Source organism: Mastigoproctus giganteus, chromosome 4 (assembly GCF_048544385.1).
Source record: "Mastigoproctus giganteus isolate SK-2022 chromosome 4, ASM4854438v1, whole genome shotgun sequence".
Taxonomy (NCBI): Eukaryota; Metazoa; Arthropoda; class Arachnida; order Uropygi; family Thelyphonidae; genus Mastigoproctus; species Mastigoproctus giganteus.
The window spans coordinates 189,997,955-190,013,075 of record NC_143578.1 but is presented as its reverse complement, the minus strand read 5'-3'; the positions used below and the strand labels follow the sequence as shown (position 1 = coordinate 190,013,075).

General features: G+C 34.8%; 1 protein-coding gene across 1 annotated transcript in view; it reads left to right on the top strand.

The window, feature by feature from the left end:
- Positions 1 to 15,121, top strand: part of LOC150087275 (TATA box-binding protein-associated factor RNA polymerase I subunit B-like) — a 308,013-nt gene that overhangs the window by 69,644 nt on the left and 223,248 nt on the right. The gene's annotated exons all lie outside the window — the stretch shown is intronic.

Here is a 15,121-nt window from a genome sequence, read left to right as displayed (position 1 = left end):
AGTCTCATTAGTTCATCTGACATCCATTTAGGCCTAAACCTTGAACAGTACTTCTTAGTTAGTATGAAAAGCCTAGTAGCTTCCAAGATTAATTCCTCGAATACTTTCCATTTAGAATTTGCCGTTGGTAACGTCATCAGTTAGTCCCACTGTACAGAATTTAAAACTGTCTAAGACCACTGCAGTCACCTTTATGAAAGCAAAAATCCTTCCCTTTACTCCTGATGGTAGTTATATCTTTGAGTAAATACCTCATCAATACACTGTGATCACTGCCACCTTGTGGTTCCTTTATCTGCAGATTCTTAATGAACGAATAATCACTGCTGATAATCAGAACAAGAGTATTACTCCCTCTGGTTGCCTCTCGAGCATGCTGCTGTAGAAACAGTCAAAGTCTTGCTAATGTGTGGGTGAGCAACCCACAAGTTCCAGTCTATATCTGGGAAGTTAAAATCCCCCATTATAAGACAATCATATATTTTCTTGTTATAATGTTATACAGGCCTAACACTGAACCCAGTTGAGTCCCCCAGGATTAAGTACTAGACTCATTGTTGCTTTCACTATTTATTAATCATATTGATGAAGGTATATCAGTCTCAACATCTAAGCTTGTTGTAGATGGTATGAAGGTTTGCATGATAGTTAATAACAGTAATCAGTGACTGCAACTGCAATAAGATCTAAAAAAATTAGACAGAGGCTGAGAAGTAGCAGTTTAAGTTTAGCATTGACGTATGTAAGGTAGTATGTATTGGTAGCATTAATCATAGAATAACATACCAGTTAGGTGCTAGTTCAGTAAAGTGATAGAGTATGAAAAAGGCTTGGGGTTGGGGCTAATTGTTAAATAAAAGGAGGCTTTAAATCAGTATGATTAGAAATTTATTGGACTGTCATGTTTGATATGATTAATATGATGAATACATTTTTTTTCATCCTTTATTACTGAATTTAGTGATTTCAGTAATAAGGGAATTAGGATCACCTACAAGAGTGCCTAAAAACAGTAACCAACAAGAATAAAACTTCCCAAAAGTTGTAAAGCAGAAACTGCAGCAAAAGAGTCTTGAGTCTAAACATCCATTGGCACACTCCCTCTCTACCCCACTAAGAAGTTTGGAATCCATTTGGTATAAAAGTGATTATAGTTACTGCCTGTGAGAAAAACTCAAACTGTTAGCTATATTCATTGTTTATTACGATTTACAATCGGCACTCTAAAACTAAGAAACAAACACAAAGATGCAAAATTAATTTTTTAGTACAAGGGGCATTCAAATATAGACAGAGATTTGTTTAAAACTTTATGTATTTAAGATATACTAATTTAGCTTTAACTATTTTTTTTATTTAATCTCCCTCAACATTGTTAAACTTGTGCCAGTGAATCAGAAGAATTTTGATACCACAGTAAAATTAGATTTGTGATTGAATCTTAATCCAGCTTTGCACTCTTCAGTAACCTTGTAATTGTTCATGAATATTTTTCCTTGTAATAAACTGTTTTTCTGGCCCAAACAGGTGGAAACCTGATGGGTACTAAATGAGGACTGTTTGGAGGAGATGGCAAGAGGTTCAACTTTAGTTTTTAATTTTAAAATTATGTCAATCATTATTGCAATTGTATGTGGCTTGTGACTTTCTGTGCATGGATTTGAGTGCTGGTTTCCTTTTTCAGAAGGATCAAGTAATAAGCTTCATCGAAAACCATCTGCATCCCATATATCAGCCCAGCAGCTGATGAAGTCCTTGCCGATGGTTCTGTGTTCTGCAGAAAGAAGATGAGGAACCCACCTTGCATTACTTTACTGAACTTTAAATGATTTTTAACTATTTCTTCAACACTTCCAACTTTAATTTGCAATGATTCAGCAATTTCACAAATTTTTATTCACTTGTCTTCCTGAATAAGGGTGTTAACCTGTTCTTTGTTTAAGAGAATGATGGATGTTTAAAAAGGTCTGCATGCATATGGTTCGTTTGGAACATGTTCTCATAATTTTTTTAAAATCACATGACCAGCGAACACCCTACATTCTGAGAGACAGTTTACACCGTATCGAGCTTTGAAATCTCATTATTTCAGTTGGTTTCATTCTTTCTTTTATGTGAAATTTGGTATTAGTGTACTGTGAAATGTTAACATTACCTCCTTCTCCTCACTCATCATGTTTGCAAATGCAGTGTTAAGGTTACATTAATTATATCTATGACAAAATGGCGGCAAGAGTCAATGTTAATGACCAGTTGTAGTGCCAAATGTTGATTTCTGTTTATATTTTTAATTGTATGATCCTCATACAATTAAAAATATAATAAAATATTTATCATTTAGGAAATAATTGAACTCTGCATGATCCCATAAACAGAGTTGTGCACAACCTGTTATCTTAACTTATTACTCATTCAAATTGAGTAACCAGTTAAAATTAACCTTTATCAATTGATCGAGTAAATCAATGACCAATGGATTTGTGGTTGAAAAGGGAACTTTAAAACGAGGAGCAAGTACTGTTTATGGACCTTTTTTTTTTTATGTTTATTGTTCGTAGGGCACTTTAAGGCTATAAGCCTCAGGTTGCGAAATAGTTAACTGACGTGTAAGTTAGTGCAAGTGCATCATTTCTGCATGCAGTCAACTACTAAGTAACTACGAGTTGGCATCATTAAGTACATCTCATATTGTGAATACCTTCACAACGAGTTACCACGACATTGCACTATCTCAAATAAGTAACGCTTCACCAATGGAGAAGACTACTGTTACATATTCTTGGCAGATACCACCACCCAGGCGGCACCGTTTCGGAGCTTGTTGGCTCTTCATCAGTGGGTGGGCAGGTACCCCGATGATGCAATGATGACAACCCAGTTGCGAAGTAAAACACCACAATATGAGAGATGCCTAGTGCTGTGCAAGTAATTAAGATCTTAGAGCACTTTAGGGTTATAAGCCTTGGGTTACGAAATGGATAACTGACCTGTAAGTTAGTGCCAGTGCATCGTTACTACACGCAGCCAGCTACTAAGTAACTAGGAGTTGGCATCATTAAGTACATCTTATATTGTGAATACCCTCACAAGTTTTTCTTCGCAACTGAGTTGTCATCATTGCGTCACCACTGTACCTGCCCATTCACCGATGAGCAGTTAACAAGCTGCTCATTGATGGATGGGTATCCGCTGAGAATAAGTAACAATAGTCTTCTCCATTGGTGAAGCATTACTTATTTGAGGTAATGCAATATCATGGTAACTCATTGTGAAGGTATTCACAATATGAGATGTACTTAATGATGCCAACTCCTTGTTACTTAGTAGCTGGCTGAATGTAGAAATGATGCACTTGCACTAACTTACGTGTCAGTTTATTGTTTGTATATCAATATTAAAATAGCTATAATTGTATATCACAAAGATACAATTTTGCTGATTCTTTGAGGTGGAGAGTAATAGGAAGAATGGAGGTAAGATGAAGTTAAGCCAGTGACCATGTAGCTGAATGTTACTCAGTGTTGTAAACAGATGGTTTATGACACTGAGTAACATTCATGTGTTATTTGGTGTTGAAGAGTCCGTCATAATTTGGAACCAGTTCCAAAATATGTACATTGTCTTTGGCCTTGGATGGGATGGCTACTATCTGGTCTTACTGTGGAGCATCATAGAGATTTCACAGCACAGTATTTTATGCTTTATTAAGACAGGAACTTGCTTTAGAGATTGCTGGATCTACAAGAGGACTTGTATCCAGGCACATACCATCTATAGATGGCTTCAGGAGAGGGAGTTTTATACGTATCATTATAGTCCACTCTCTTTGCTGTTCTTACCAGACAGGTTGCCTTTGATTTGACTTTTTGAAGAATCTGATTGTCATTTACTGAAGAAGCTCTTTTTTTTTTTTTATTTTTAAGTATAGTCTCTTACTATTGATCTGTATAACAGAATAATAAAACTTTGTTCTCCCTTGGTGCAGAGGTATGATAGAATATTGATAAAACACTGTCCACTTTCCTGTCCAACTGCCTACCTTCATGGTAGTTGTCATATCTTGTGGTATCATAAAATCCGAAATTCTTTCTTCATTTAAGCACTTCAGTCCCCCCCCCCCATTGTATATGTTAGCATTTCCCAAACCGTGTTCCGTGGAACACTAGTGTTTCATGAGTGTTCTGTGAAAAATCCTAATTAATAATTAAAAAAATAAAATAAAATAAATAAATTTTGCATATTTGTAGCATACACCACTTTTGTATCATTCTAATTTTTAACTTTTTTTTTTTTTCCGGTTATTAATATACTTGCATCGACTAATAATCAAATAAACCACGGAACACTTTATTTTGGCAGGCTTTTGCATAGAGAAGTATGTGTAGAAGTAATGACATCTATGAAAAAGTAGCAATGTAGTGATATAATATGCCATTTGTATGCAATTTAGCCTGGAGTACAGAGGTTGAAGGAGAGGGAGAGGCGAACCGATATCATAACTAAACTCACTTCCTTGTATAAATTTTTTTTTGATAATTATCAGCATTTCAAAATATTATTATTAAAATAAATGACCATGGATTTGTGGTTGAAAAAAGGAACTTTAAAATGAGAAGCAGGTACTGTACTTCTAGTATTGAAACTGTGGTCAATGAAAATGAACACAATATTGTCACACTTCAAAGTGAGGATGAATAATCTCAGCCTTTTGTTCCTCAAAAATCCAAAGTGAAAAAATAGGAACCAACTAATAAAAGACCAAAACGAAAGTATGATGACAGTTATTTGAATTTCGGCTTTACATCTTTGGAAATAAAGATGCTCCTGATGCACAGTGCGGTTAATAAAATATTAGCAAACAGGTTTTAGGCTCCCGCTAAACTTGTGTTTCGTAAGTGTTCTGTAAATATATTGTGAGATGAAAGTGTTCTGTGACTAAAAAAGTTTGGAAAACACTGGTATACGTTATTCATGGATCGTTATTTCTGAAATTTAGAATCATATTCAGCAGAATTAAAACATAAATAGCATTTCTCAGACCATCTATGAATTCTGAAGGAGCTCAGTCTGCCTTTCATTGTTAACTACCCACTTCCAATTTTTGCGTGATTTGCAAATTTCAACACAATATCGTTCATTTCCTTTTGATATCATTCAAGAAAATCAGAAACAGAGTGGCTCTGGCACTAAATTTTGTAGGGACCGACTTATGTCTGACCTATTCTGGAGAGTGACGACTTGTAACAACTCACTTCCTCTTATCCTTCAGCCATCCTTCACTCCACCTCAAGGTCTCACCTGTAATCCTAATGTTTCAGCTGTCATGTGGGACAATGTCAAATGCTTTGTTAAAGTCTAAGAACACAATATCAAAATTGTTTCTTATATCATTCTCTCTCTCTCTCTCCCCTTTGTGATCACTTCATAAACCGTAATGATTTGTCAGGTTGGTCAAGCAGAAGTTCCCCTTTACAAAGCTGTGTTATGATCTATTTAGGATATTGTATTTCTCAGTATGATCCTGTAATGTACCAGTGACTGCAGACTCTGAACTTTTTCAATGTTTCTTGACCAGATAAATACTGTTAGTACCTATGGCCTCACACACTTTCCAGCTCAGTAGTTTTTCTGTTAGACCCTCTGTAATATCAATATAACTTGTCCTACAGTGTTCAGTTTCACAAGCATACAATTATCACAGTGAGAAACAAAAGTACTAAGGTAAACAGTTTTCTGAGCTGGGCAGACTGGAAAAAGATTGGAAAACCAGTAATGGCGAATTGGTAACATCCTCCTCTCATGTCTATTCAAATGCATGTAGCCAGGTAGGAAGGAGCAGCAGTGCGTAGCACACACTTCTTGATTAGACCGGGGTTCGAGCCCATCACCACCAAATACGGAGGATGCGGAAAGGTCAGGGAATGACCACCGCATATTCACAGAGCAATATGGCCTTAGTTGCTAATGCTCCTAAAAACTAAATAACAAACAAACAAACAACAAACAAAGATATATCAGTAGCAGTAAAGCTCACCTTGATGATCCTAATGTTTCCAGTACCTGAGCAACATCCCTCAGTGGTTCACCTGAATGTACACTTGGAGAATGATTAGACTGTTTGTACTTCACCAAGAAAAATGCATAGAACATGTCCAGTTTCAGCGAGTTGTAACCCTCACTGCTTTTAATTTCGGTAGAGATGATGAATTGCTCAAAATTTGTTTTATGATCAGGTACCTGGGTACTAAACTTTAATTTTAGGGAGGGGGGGAAAAAACCCAATATTTTTCAATGAAAACAACATGAATATTCATTCAAGCTTATCATAATATTGCCAACAAAGTTATGATAGCTTGACTGTTGATTTTGTGTCCTCAACACATTGAATTAAGTCATCATGTTAAGGACCAGTTAGACCAATGGGTGACTCTGACATGAAATATTTTGGCCTTCCTGATCCTTAATGAATAACAAGCTCATAAATGAAATTTTGGTAGATGCAGACTACAACGTTGATTAGTTAACCGAAGAATGCTAACTCCTCTTCTAGTGAAATTCTAACAAAATTGCAAAGGCAATTTTATTAAAATTAAAGAAATCTTTGACAAGTAAAGAATCATGAACCTGCAACATTTCCTGGAACACTGACAAAGCAAAGGTCTTAGTTCTACACAAATGGCAGCTTATTATCTGGGATGAGTGCATAAGGAAGTCTTAGAGCCTCCTGAATGCAACATGCAAGCCCTGCCTTCAACATAATGACAAGAGAATTGGTATTAAAGTGACAGAGCAATGCAAGTAAGGCAGTAAGCAAAACTTATATAGCATCTTCTGTTAAAAAATTAAAATAAAACAACTCCCAAGTTTTATATTTTATTGACTTTTTAAATATTTATATAATCCTATTCGGATTAAGTTAATCCCCTTAGTTGTTCATGTAGACAATATACATTTTTTCCACGATATTTATTTATGGTTTGGCATACATTCATAATAGAAACCACCACTATCTGCTGTTGAAAAGCCAGTGAACTTTGAAACATCTGTGTCCTGAGTGGTGTCTCACATTTTAATTGTCTAGTGGATTCACCTTTTCTGTTGATGCTCAATGATTTAAAAGATGTTAGCAATTTAGCCAGAACTACGAATGAAAATATTTATCTCTAAGCTTAACAATAAACCCAGGCCTTGGTGGTAGAAAACTCAAATCTTGATCTTTTAGTGGGAGCCAAGATTTTCCTGCAATAAAAATCAAACATAATATGGTTTATGAGTTTTAGTTGCTATTACATTATTCTTGAAGAAGTATTTTTTCCCACCATAAAAGGTGCATGGCAACGTTGACATTGGCTTCATGCGGAAACAAATGTTTCACCTTAGTTACGCATCTGTGCATAACTGTATCGATGGATGTGGTCTTTTTGTTTTTAATCTAATAAATATAAAACACTGTTCAAGCTTGTTATTTGGCCCTACAAAAATTTCCACATCATACAGTTGTGTAAATGAACTTTTATTAACAATTTCCTTTACCCTGAAATTTCTGCATCACAAAAAGAATATTAAAAAAAAAAAGTATAGGAAATTGCTTAGTACAGCCAATTTTGATATGTGCACAAGCCAAGGAACTTGAGTGTCCTTTAGAAAGATCTCTCTTCATTAATTTTGTAGTGTTCTTTTTCTTAATACACAAAAACCGCCTTCTCTAAGAAAATAAAGAGAGCATATTTTAGCATTAGCAATTAGTAGAGGCATATGATGCAAGAAAGCAAGCTTATGTAGCATTGGCTAAAAAAAAAAAAAAAAACTTCCCGTTTCACCCATTCATTCACTCCAAATGTTTGTGTAGTTCTACCTTGAACTTATTTAAGTTGTTGACCACCAATACAACAGATGGAAGTTTGTTCTGACTATCAACCACCCACTGGCTAAAGGCAAATTTCCACACATCTATTCTACAATTGTCTTTCCTCAATTTGAATTTATATCCGTCAGGTGAGTGATCTGAGCAAGAGGAAAAATCTCATCAGCATTGAGCTTTCCAGGTGCTGCAATTTGCAGAACTTAAGCCAACCTTCGTAACAGGAACCCTGTATTCCACTCACTAATGTCATTGCCCCTCTCTGTACTCGTTGTAGTACCTCAACATCTTTCCTAAAATGAGGCCTCCAGACCTGTATGCAGTACTCAAGGTGTGGCCTGACCATTGCCTTATACAAGGGGACAATCACCTCCTTATTCCTGTTAGAAAAATTCCTGAATATCATTGACAAGACACAATGAGCTACTGTTGCAGACTGTCTGTACTGCTCAGAAAACTTCATATCCAACTGCACAATTACCCCGAGGTCCTTTTCATTCTCTACCACTGTCAGTGTAGTACCACACAGTCGATACGTTACTCTGGGGTTACAGCTACCTATATGCAGTACTTTACATTTGTCAATGTTAAACTTCAGTTGTTACCTCTCAGTTCATCTGCTGAACTTTGCAGACCCTGTTACAGTAGCGTACTATTATTACTGTCATTAACAACCCTGCATTCTCTGTCTTCTCCCACTTAACCATCCTTTTATCTTTATAGCAACTTGCCCTTAATGCCATACTGCTCCTATTTGTACAGTAGACTTCCATGTGGAACAGTATCAAAAGCTTTCCTAAAATCCAAGTATATGACATCAAAATTATTTTTTGCATCCAGTTCCTTTGTGACCACATCACAGTATCCAATCAAATTTGTCAGACAAGACTTCCCCTTAACAAACCCATGCTGTGTCTGAACTATAACTGCAGTCATGTATTTATATATTATATACAAGATTTAGCATACCAACAAATAGATACAAAGCATATAAATGTATACATACATTTATATGCTTTGTATAAATCTAAAATAAAAACTGTTTCTTTTATCACATTTGGTGGCCACCTTGAATGTTAAAGCTAAACATACATACATGGTGGGGGACCCTTAATTTTTCAGTTTTATTCTTAATTAAAAATTTTTTTGCATTTGATTCTATAGTTTAACATTGACGTATTCTGTTTTGAAAGTTTCTTTTAGATTGAAAAAATATTAACATCCTCTCCTATCTGTGAGTACTTCCATAAATGCCCAGTAGTACGTAGCACACGCTTCTTGATTAGACCGGGGTTCGAGCCCGTCACCACCAAATACGGAGGATGAGGAAAGGTCAGGGAATGACCACCGCATTTTCCCGGAACAATATGGCCTTAGTTGCTAAGGCTCCTAAAAACCAAAACAACAACAACAACATTACCATAAATGCCTGATAACTAGCTTTCAGTTGAGAAATTATTTTTCAAAGAATTAAATATCTCTGACCCATTTCAAATGTCATCTGATGAAGAAAAGGAATGGAAATTTATTTTGAATGTATTAACTACACTGCTGTATTGACATGCGCTGATTGACTACACAGGGAGAGATGGAACATACATTGTCTTGCTTGTTGTTCAGTATCATTGTTGACTCTGAGTCGGATGGATGTTATTGCTTATACTGCTTCATTTGTATACTTCTTTAAACATACATAAGTTAACATATTTTATATAATTATGATTCTAAAGAATTTAAAAGTGGAATAAAAAGAAAATACATTACTGTAACTATCAATAACAAGCTCAGTGATAGAACAACTTGAAAATTTGGTTCCTGAAAAAAAATTGCTGAAGAATATGGTATTGGCCAACAGACTGTCTCAGGTATTAAAAAAGAATCTATAAAGGCATTTGCTTTAAAATTTGATGTGGGGAGTGGTAAAAGCAGTGTATCAAATAGACAGACATTAAAAAAGCCAAAAGAAGTGTTGCTGGAAGAAGCTGTATTTAAGTGGTGTTCACAGCAACGATCAAGTGCCATTGGCTTGCATGGTGTTGAGCTAAAGGCAGCAGCAGAAAAATTTGAAAAGCATTTGAAGTTACACAATTTTACTTGCAGTTCAGGATGGCTGTGGCGATTTAGACAAAGGCACAATATCACTAATAGAAAAATTTGTGGTGACGTTGAAGGTGTTGAGCCATTTAGAAAAAAATTAAATGAAATAATAATACAATCATATCTTTGTTATTCTCAAATATATAATGCTGATGAAATGGCACTGTTTTGGCATGGTCTACCAGAAAATATACAAGCCTCTTGTACAGAGCAGTCAACAACAGGGCAGAAAAAGAGCAAGGAGAAGTTTTCAGCACTTCTTCATGCCAATGCAGATGGAACTAGGGTTGTCAGGTTTTCCTAAAAAAAGAGGCAGATTTTTGTTGATAAAATTAGTTTTAAAAAATACAAGAAACTTCAAATTGTCTAATATTTAATTGTACTTATTTTGATATTTTGCTCTTTTTAACAATTGTTTATCCTGTTTTATATACTGAAGGAACTCTTTACATGTAAAAGAAAAATTTCAATCTGCAACTCTGCCTCGATTAATTCTAGGTGACTTCTGTTTCTAACATCTGTCCACTTCAATTTCATTAACGAAAACACCCTTTCTACTACAGCATTTGAGCCAGAAATACTTAACAAATATCCTACTATTCTACTGATATCGGGTACATTTTCTTTTAGGAACTTCGGCCCTACTTTAGGAACTTTCTTTAGGAACTTCGGAAAAAATATCAAGCCACTTGTGCACATCACTTCCTGTACACTTAACACTTTCCAGCAACTTCAACCTATTCTCACAAAACTCTTCATACAACTCGTCCAGATTTACACATTCTTGGAGTTGAAAAATATCAATTGCTGTTTCAAAATCTTGATACTTAATTTCTTTTGTTTCCGGAGAAAGGTTTATTAACTTAGAACACTTATTTTTCTCACTGAAGTCAGTTTTTTTCTAGGTATTTCAATAGATTTGAATAAAAATCACAACATTCATCAATAATATTTTTCTGTTTGCATTGGGGTAACTTTTTCAAAAATTGCCTTACGGAATTTCCGAAGTGTTGATTCTGAATTCTTTGATTTATTTTATTTCTGATCATTATCATTGATTTGTATGAATCCATAATACTCAACTCATTTTTCTCAAGAATTTTAGTAGTAACATCTAGCAATTCTCCAAAATTGACAAAAAAGTTAAAACCACTTGCAATTTTATTTCTGAATCTGTATCCCTTTGAAATAATTTGGAGAAAAATTTAGGGCAGTCATCAATACTTTGGAAATAGCTCTTAATAGCAGGCCAGTTTTGAAGTAATCTTTTGACAGCTGGTGTTAATGACAACCATCTCGTTGGTACATGGCATAATCATATGTACCATCTCGTTGGTACATATGATTCTAAGTTTTTCCTTCTTTTAGCTAATACAGAAAAAAAATTGTTAATTTTCAGTACAATGTTATCTATATCAACTTCAAAACTGTCGCAAGCATATTTCATGGCATTATTCAATATATGGTTAGCACAATTAGCTTTAACAATATCGGCATTACTTGCCCTTAACAACTGAAAAACAGAGTGATATTTTCTAAAATTTACGTTTGCGTTATCAGCACTGTACACAGAAATATATTTTGGGTTAAGGTGAACAGCCTCAAGCTTTTCTAACAGCATTTCAGATATAGAAATAGCTGTTTCATCAGCCCTTTCAACAACACCTAACAATTTATTTTCTATATCTTTAGTAGGATCAAAATATTATTATTATTAGCTATGTGGTGCAAGGAAGAATCATCCCGAGTTATCCTGAGAAGGGAATCACCAAGAAAGAGAAGAATGATGATATCCAGCTCAGGACCCTAGGTATGCCAAGCCTATACTCACCAGATGTGAGCCCCTGTGGTTAAATATCTAATGCATATGGAAAAAAGCTTTCTGTTATCCTTGTTTGAAGCATCTATAGCAACACTAAAGAACTGACTGCATTTAGTTGGATCATTAAGAATGTCCACAAAGTCTTCTACACTTTTAGGAGCTAGAACATTTTTAACCAACAGTTCTGATTTTGTTGTTCCACAACACAATTTTTTTACAATGTCAGAATCATGGAATAAGGATGATGCCAGTTTGTTACCACAGTCCAAACTATTATAACTATGATTATGTTTCACATTGTGGTATATTAACCCTAGTTCACATGCTGTCACACTGTTGTGTTTTGGTTTTTTAAAACTAACAAAATAACTTGATAACTTGTTTACACCCACATTTCCCTTTTCTTTTTGCTGATGCCCTTTGTATTGTGCATGCTGCTTAACATTGAATTGACTACCATGACTGATAGAAAATTTCTTGTTGCACAATTTGCAGTAGGCATAATCCTCTGAAAAAGCTGGAGCCACCCATGCAAAAGTTTCTTCCCACTTCTTTAAGTAGACTTGCTTATACTATACTGCACTTTCTTCTTTTTCTTTGGAGGAGTGTTGGGAGGACTAATGGACTGTGATTCTTTAATCATTCTATCAAAAATTATTCAATGGCAATCTGAAAATAATAATAATAATAATAAAAAAAATTAATAGTAAAAGTTGCACAAATATTGTCTGTCAGCTTAACAGTGTATTTCAAAATGTGGAGAGAATTAAATTAACAGTATATAATAATTTGTTAATCTTACCTCATCAACAAATAATCCAAAGCCCCCATCTCTCCTAGGATCTTGCTCTCAGTTTGAAAAAGAAAGAACTATTAAGAAGAAATAATGTGCACAAGTGTTTTTATATTTAAAAATACCAATAATAGCACACAATGTACATTAAATTTCTATAAAGTTCAATATTCCGTACTATAACTTATTAACAACTTCACATATCAACTCGTGATAAACTACATTGCATCCTTCTCGCACACAATGGACAATGAAAGTGAAAGAACAATATGTTCCTTGATGTCTTCCTTCTTCTGCCTTTCTCGTGGTAGGCGACTGTTGAAAAAACATTGTTGCCATGAGTTTTTGAATAGTTGCAGTGTCATCTGATGGTTGTGTTAGCAACCAACTTTTAACTATATTTGCCGAGACATTTAAACATGATTTTCATCATAAAAAGAAAAAAAAAAAAAGGAAGAAACCTACTTACAGGCAAATTAAAAACATAAACAGTAAAATCAACCAAAAAAACGTAAATCTTACGGGAAAACCGTAGGACCTGGTAACCCTAAAGTCTGTTGTGGTGGGCAAGGCTAAGAATCCAAGGGCATTAAAAGACTGTATGTGCATGTTGCCTGTTGTCTACTACAACTTGCAAAATGCTTGGTTTACATAAGAAATTACAAAGAATTGGTTCCATAACCACTTCGTACCTACCCAAAGTCAAGAGCTGCCAAAAAGAAGTGTAGAAATTTTCAGATTACCAGATTAAAGCACTTCTAATCCTTGACAATGCCCCCTGGCATCCAGATATTGAAAATATGTCCAGTAAAGATGGTTAAAATAAAGTGCTTGGCTTTGCGCCAAACACAACTGCCTTGATATAGCTCATGGATCAAGGCATCATTGTGGCCTGAAAGAGGCTCTACAAGCACAAGTTCCTTGATAAGGTGATAGTAGTATTGGAAGACAGAATGGATGAAGATAACGACACAAGAGGAAGAAGAATGCTGGAAAATATCAAATCTGCTATCTTCAGCTGGGACAATACATGGAGGGACACTAAAAAGGAAACTTTAGTGAATGGCTGGAAAAAACTTGTGCAAAATACAGATGGCGATATTGATTTTAAGGAATTAAAACCAGAGGACTTTCAGACTGTGTTGAGGCCAGTTGGAGAGACTGAAATAACACAAGAAAATATCCAAAATTGGCTTGACCTGGAAGAAAGAGATCCTGGATTTCAGCTTCTGTCAGAGGAATAAATTGCTGTAGACATTGTTAAGGATTCTGCTATGGAAGAAGAAGAATCAGATAATGAACCAAATGAACTGCAAGAATCTACAATTAAGAAGAAACTCCTTAGTTCTGCAAGAGATGGCATTGATGCAGTAATCAGTTATGTGGCTTCTCCAACAAATCAAAAATTGCAGGGGTATTTTGAACACCTGAGAACTGTGAGGGAGATCCTAACAGCAGCAGAGGTCTGTTCAGACAAAACTTGGCAGTTTCTTCAAATGTGCATTATTATGTTCAAAACCAAGTACAACTTCTGAGTCCTCTATTGATGGATAAATGTATTGTCTTATTATAGGTTTTAAATAAAGGCTCTACAGTGATATTTTTTTATTTATTTTTGTTAGCACTACCTATATCATTAAATTTTCCATTTATTTGTGTTCTAAGTTTTTTTGTATTTTTGAGCTATCTTTTCCTTCACTAATCTGGATTATTGCTTAATCTAGAATTCTTGTTCCAAAAATCTTTTTTTTCGAAAAATAAACTCTAGCACCTTTAATAGTAGCATGTACCTCACAGTGCTATGCATGTGAAGCATGAAAGCAAGTGTTTCAGTGTAACAACGTTTAAACATTCACAAGTAAAGTTTAATAATAAAGCATCTAACCAAATTTAAAAATTTGGTTAAATAGCAAAGTTGATAAAGATAAGACACAAGCAATATATTTTGGAATTAATGATAATGCTAACAAATGTACTTAATGTGGAGTTTCAGTATACACAGAGATAGTAAATCTACAGTTCTCTTTGGAAGCTTTCATTGACACAAAAAACAAATATGACAAAATTTTCAGTTCTCAAGATGGAAATTTATGGTCCAATTACCTGTACATCTTGGTAGATGGATCAAATTCTCAGCTTAAATCTTTTGTAGGCCTTTAGCATTCTGTATAGCATTTGGAACCTATTCAAGTGATTTTTGGGTCCTATTCCTATTTTCTAATTTCTCACTATCACTTTACTCCTAGTTTCTATAATATTTATAATATACCATTAAGCAACAGTTATATACTGAGGATGATGGCTTATGTATATATTGCTGGTCCACTGAGTTTGTTAAACTTCCTTTTTTTTTTCTTCTCCCCCTTCCACTTTCTCCTTATTCTGACAAGATTTATTTTTTGACAGTGCCAAATACAACACTCACCATTAAGAGTGGGTTATTATTTTGCATTGTCATGGATTTTAACATGCAGCACATGTACCTCTACTTGCTGGTCATATTCATTGTTTTAGTTATGAGAATTTTAGCTTTCAGCTTTAATAACAG